Consider the following 5,778-nt stretch of genomic DNA (forward strand, 5'->3'; position numbering starts at 1 on the left):
TAACTTAAATACTTTTATCGAGTATTTTGTCCAACACAGGGACAAACATAATGCGTCTCAAACGAAACTCAAACACGCCTCAAATACAGAGCTGTGTTTACCCGCTTTCTGTTGCGTCCGTTTCGGGTTTCAGTATATGTCGAATAACAACCAGCTTGCCTGCCTACTAATGTCGGAAACTCGAAACAGCGCTTTTTTGTAGCATAAACAGGACCCCTATAGTCATTCACACGACTGACAAGCATAATGAGAACAAGCATGCGTGAAAGAACTGTGGAGAACAGTCTCTCTACCCAAGATTCGCGAAATTCGAAAAGTAAAATATTTCACACTATGTACCTCGTTTTTCTATTTTCCGCATTATTGGCGCTGTTAATGTTTTGTAATCTTCTCGGAAGAGTATTAAGGAACATCAATTCCTTCATGTCCAAAAGACATCGGGGAAAGGTTTATACCGTACATAGCATTGGCTTTATCATTGCTGCATATATGTAACAGCTCCTTATTGCGACCGAAGATGCATCCGAGGGTATTATTGCTTACCATGTGACTTATCGTGACGAAACCTTGGCAAGGGTGCCACGATTTACACATGAATGACTTATACTGCTGTGAAGACGTCGTTCCAGTAGGCAACCGTCATTTATTAATCAGCGCCACCAAAGGTGAGGACGACGTCTGGTGACGCAACTCGGTGCTGGACATTCTGCTAAGCCTTGCGCCTGCATCGAACTTTCCGATGGCGATATCATCGCTGGATGCTCATGTCGTCGCACAGAAACTACTGCGGACGAAAGCCAATACCGTTAACACCTTGCGGTGTAAACTCGGGTGGGTAAAATACCATAGCAAAGAGCCGGAGGAGTTAGCATCTGGTTGCTAGGTCGACACTGCCATGTCGGAAATATTCCTTTGAAGAAAAAAATAGAGAGGTTTACAATTCTCTGTAATGCCGAAATAGAGCGCAGCTTTTGAGGAGGAGGAGGGGAGGTATGTACGGAGGAGAGGGTATGTCAATGCTCCCCCTCCGTATACCCTCCCCTCCCAATTAGCGGGAAGTTTTCACTAAATTTTGCGCTAAATTACGCGAAAATTTTCCCGTTAGATTTAGCGAGAAATTTACCAACATTTTCCCGCTAAATTTAGCGAAAATTGTCCCACTAAATTTAGCAAGAAAATTTGGGGAAAATGTTCTAGCTAATTTTAGCGGAAAAATTTACCCACTAAATTTAGCGGAAACTTTTCCCGCCAAATTTAGCGGGAAAATGTTACCCTCGTGACGTAACGTGAACCAATTTTACCTCCAAGACGTCGCACGTGTTGTCACGGGTGACGTCATAATGTGAAACGTCCCATAATGCAGCGCGCGGTTACGCCGACGTCGACGATGATCAACCTCGAAACGGACTCCTAAAAGCTGCGCTCTAAAACGAGACTGGTTCGTAAAGTCGAGACGCCACAAAAACGCTTGGACCCGATTGCTTCGCGTAGGACTACATGCCCCTTTGTGGGCACCTGCCGGTTTTTTCTTAGCATGTCACCGACTATAGTAGTAAGAATTTGAAGAGAAACTAAGGAACGTAAAGGAGGAACGATCGTCACGGAAGGTCTTTGGCTATTTGTACATGAAGGGCGTCGACACAAAGTAAAGAAAGCGAACAATAAAAAACTCAGGTCAAAAGTTTTGGGCACTAATAGCGGAGATCAGAAAATGGCAGTTAAGAAAAGAGTTGAAGTGGAGGAGAGGAAAATATGGCAAGCGGGAATGCAGACTAAATATGGATATTGCTAAAGAAAGTATTTATGGCGATTCCAGGGGAAGTTCGTTGTTGTTTTAGGCCTGGACAGGGGCGTTACGAACTAGGGTGTATAGAGCAAAACATCAGGACATAGATACGGTGTGTGGGGTATGAGGGGAGGAAAAGGAGACGGCTGAATGCCTAATACTTTACCGTAAAGGGCTTCACTCTGCAGTTGTTCAAGGCGATACACATTTAGTGAAGGCTTTGAGCTTTAAAGGCAGTGACGAAAAAATAGACGCTGGGAAAGCGGAGATCAGCAAGCACAGGTTATCTGATTGGTGGCATAAGTCGAGAAAAGAATGATGTTTCGTGGTGAGTGGCAGATGAAGTGTTTTTCTTAGTCTCGATATGAGATTATTTTGCCCTTCTCCATTGACTGGAAACTTAATCAGAGATTCGTTCATTTGAAATAGAAAGCCGCAAGCCACCGCCCGATTTAAAGGGCTTAGCCGTATCCATCCATCCATCCATGCGGTAGGGAGGGATTGCAAGCCCTGAAACCCGGACCCGAGCCGACTGGCGGACCGGGCTCGGGCCAATATATTAGCGCTCTGCTCAGGCTCGGCTCGGGTTCGGACCTATTTATTTCGAGCTGCGTCGGGCTCGGGTGGGACAATGATTAGGGAGTTTTAGAATAACGTACGCAATTTTAGCGCACGCTAGCGCTGAATTTAGCGCTTGTATTAGCGCACGCGACGCAAGAGAGTTTTAGAATAGCGTTTCTCCGCCGCGACGCAAAAACCCAAGCATCTCGAGCTTGCGACGCCACCGATACAGTAAAAAATTTTATTTCACACACGAAATGCTGTAACTTTAGAAAAAAAAACGAGTTTTATGGTCCAGAGTAGCATTTTAATTTGTTTAAACATGAGAACGCGACGCGAGCAGTTGAGCGGTCGTGTCCGTTTGCGTCGCCTCGGCAAGAGAGGTCTCGTGTACTGACCTTCGCACATCGTTCCTTCGCCGTGAAATGTTCGCGCGTGGCAAGCATCAAGTTGTCGGTGATCGCTGCCAAACCGAGTACAATGTCGTCCCGTACTGAAAATTGCAGTCGCGAGGATGCCGCCGACGTCGCACTCACGACGCCGCCAAAGCAGCCGCCGACATAATCCTGGAAGCCGCCATTTTTTTTAACTGTGCTCGTCTTGGCTTTAGCCAACTTCTCATCACGAATCCTCCTAGGAGAAGCGCAAAGGCTCTTCGCGTACGCACGCTATTTCCGAGAAATAGCGCACGCTAAAACTGCGCACGCAAAGCGCAAAACCTGCTTTGCGTTCGGAGCATGCGCAGTGGCGACGACGCTATTCTTTGCGTGCGCAAAGCTTTAGCGTGCGCTATTCTAAAACTCCCTATTGAATCTCCGGACCCCACACTAAAAATTCGTTTTTAGGAACAGCGGTATACACCCTCATAACCAGGGTACAGTGATTTCGGGCTTTAGTTCTTTTTTGGGGTTGTTTTTATAGAGTTTATATATTTTTCTCATACCGATTAGTTGTTTTTCGGTGAAAATGTTTGGCGTCAAACAAGAACGGGTGTTTATTGGGGCTTATGTTGGAGAAAAGAGGACACGGGCATAGGGGGAAAATTTTCAACTTCTTGAGAGGGGTGGGGGCTGCGTCTGCTGTTCCCGGAAAATTTCTAGAGGGGGGAAAGGAAGCTCAAGCAACCCCCCCCCCTTCCCCCCCCCCCCCCCCCGCCCCTCCCCCGATAGGAATCGGCGCCTTTGAACAAGGGCGTGGGATTCTCGAGCCTCCAGGTAACATGCCCATGATAGAAATACTTGAAAACCGTCTCGATAAAGTCTCGATAAAGGGAAGAAAAAGAGGTAACGACTACCCAGGAAAAAAGGCATCCTCGCGGACAGTTCAGTGCATGGATGAACACAAAATAACACAAGATAACAATTACCTCCCGTTAACCTTACGCAAGGAAAGCTACGATACGGGGTTGTTCGGTTTCCGCTATTTTACTAGTACAGGACCGAAGGTTAATTTTGGGGGTTTATAAATAATTACCGAACACACGGTACCCTACTCCTTTCTACATTAAACATGCAAAAATTAGAAAAAAAAAGAGAGTGCTAGTTATCTTAGAAAATGCCGACGCTTTAATTTTACTGGTTACGGCTTCAGCGTCCTCGCGACTGTGGTGGTGTTTTATGTGGATTTTGTTGATACGACAGGACTGTAGAACTGCATACAGTCCAGCAAATGTGTGACATAGCACGGCTGCGTTCGCGCGTGTCACATTCATGAGAAAAAACCAAAGAAGTACTAAACATAATTCACATTAACGTAAGGAGCATTAAAAAAAAACTGGGATCAACTTAATGTGTACCTGGAAAGCAGATTTAACAGTCTTGATATTTTAGTTATAACTGAAACTCATATAAAACAGCAGATGAAAGTGTTTATCAGTTGCCGGGTTTCCACTCGGTATCAGTATGCAGAGAAAATGGAAAAGGAGGAGGGATACTTTTCTATATAAAAAAGGATTGGATAACAGAAAAAGTTGAAGTATCACTAGACCACGCTGAGACTATAGTTATGTTTGTGAGCAAAAATGAGTTTTCGTTTCTTGTTGTGGCCATATGCAGACCACCCAGTGCGGATGTGAATTTGTTTTACAACGAGTTCGAAAATTTACTAAAAAGATATAACAACAACGACCAAGTAATAATCACAGGTGATCTGAACATTGACGTTATGAACCGCAGCAAGTACAAAGTTGGAGACTATCTTGATCTATTGTCCAGTTATGGTTTACAGAATGTGATTCGTGACTACACCAAAGAAGAGTACTTAGGAAACAAAGTAACTAGAACCTGTATTGATCATGCTATTATCAGAATTAGTGATCTGACAACGATATCTGGGGTTATATAAAACAGAAAGTCGCTGGTCATTACTTTATAACCTTAAAAGTGTTGAGTACCGATACCATATACAATAGTGATGGAGATGGTTTTAGATATGTCTTGGATTCAAAAATTATAGACCGCCTTATTCGTGAATATGACTGGGACTCATTACTTGAACATGACCACGTTGCAATATACGAACTGATGGTGGATAGATTTGGACGCATATACAGTGATTCCAAAAGGAAAATAAAATTAAGGCAACGGAAACCAGTAAATAACTGGATAAATAAAGAAATACTACAATTGTGTTACGCAAAAGATAGATTGTGGAGTCGTTGGAAACAAAACCCTGACAATACCCAATTACGCAGGGAGTTTAGGAAAATCAGAAATAAAGTAACTGCAAAAATACGGCTAGCGAAGAGGAAATAGCACAATAACCAGTTCCAGCAGTCAAACGGAAATGTAAAAAAAAACGTGGGACATAGTGAACAAAATCGTTGGGAAAACCTCAAAAGACAGCGTTGATGAGGTCATACGGAAGCGTTTTGGAACAGACTTTGACCTTTTAAGCAATAAGTTTAATCACAGCTTTGTGAAGGAAATGCAGGATCTGCGAAACCAAGCACCGAAAACTACACGTGCTCCGTATAGTGTCTCTAGTTCACCAAACTCTGCCTACTTGCCGCCCATGACTGAGCAAGACCTTAGCGATATAATAAAAAAAATGCCACTCACTAAGCCTGAGGGATGTGATCGGATTAGAGTAAGAGATATATTCTATAACTTTGAAAAACTAAACAGTATTCTGCTTGCCATAATAAACGGTATTTTAGAAACAGGGAGAATTCCAGACATGCTTAAAGTAGCACTAGTCCGTCCTGTATACAAAAAGGGTAATCAAAAGGTGATGTCCAACTACAGACCCATAGCTATTTTACCAGTTCTATCACAGATTATAGAAAAGTATATAGTCAAAATTATGCAGTCATTTTGTGAAAACGTTTCCCTATTGAATACATGTCAGTATGGATTCCGACAGCAAAAAAGTACAACTCTTCTACTAGAAGATTTACTGACCATATTAACGAAAAAATATAAAATAATTAT

Source organism: Ixodes scapularis, unplaced genomic scaffold, assembly GCF_016920785.2.
Source record: "Ixodes scapularis isolate PalLabHiFi unplaced genomic scaffold, ASM1692078v2 PGA_scaffold2__306_contigs__length_199485367, whole genome shotgun sequence".
NCBI lineage: Eukaryota > Metazoa > Arthropoda > Arachnida > Ixodida > Ixodidae > Ixodes > Ixodes scapularis.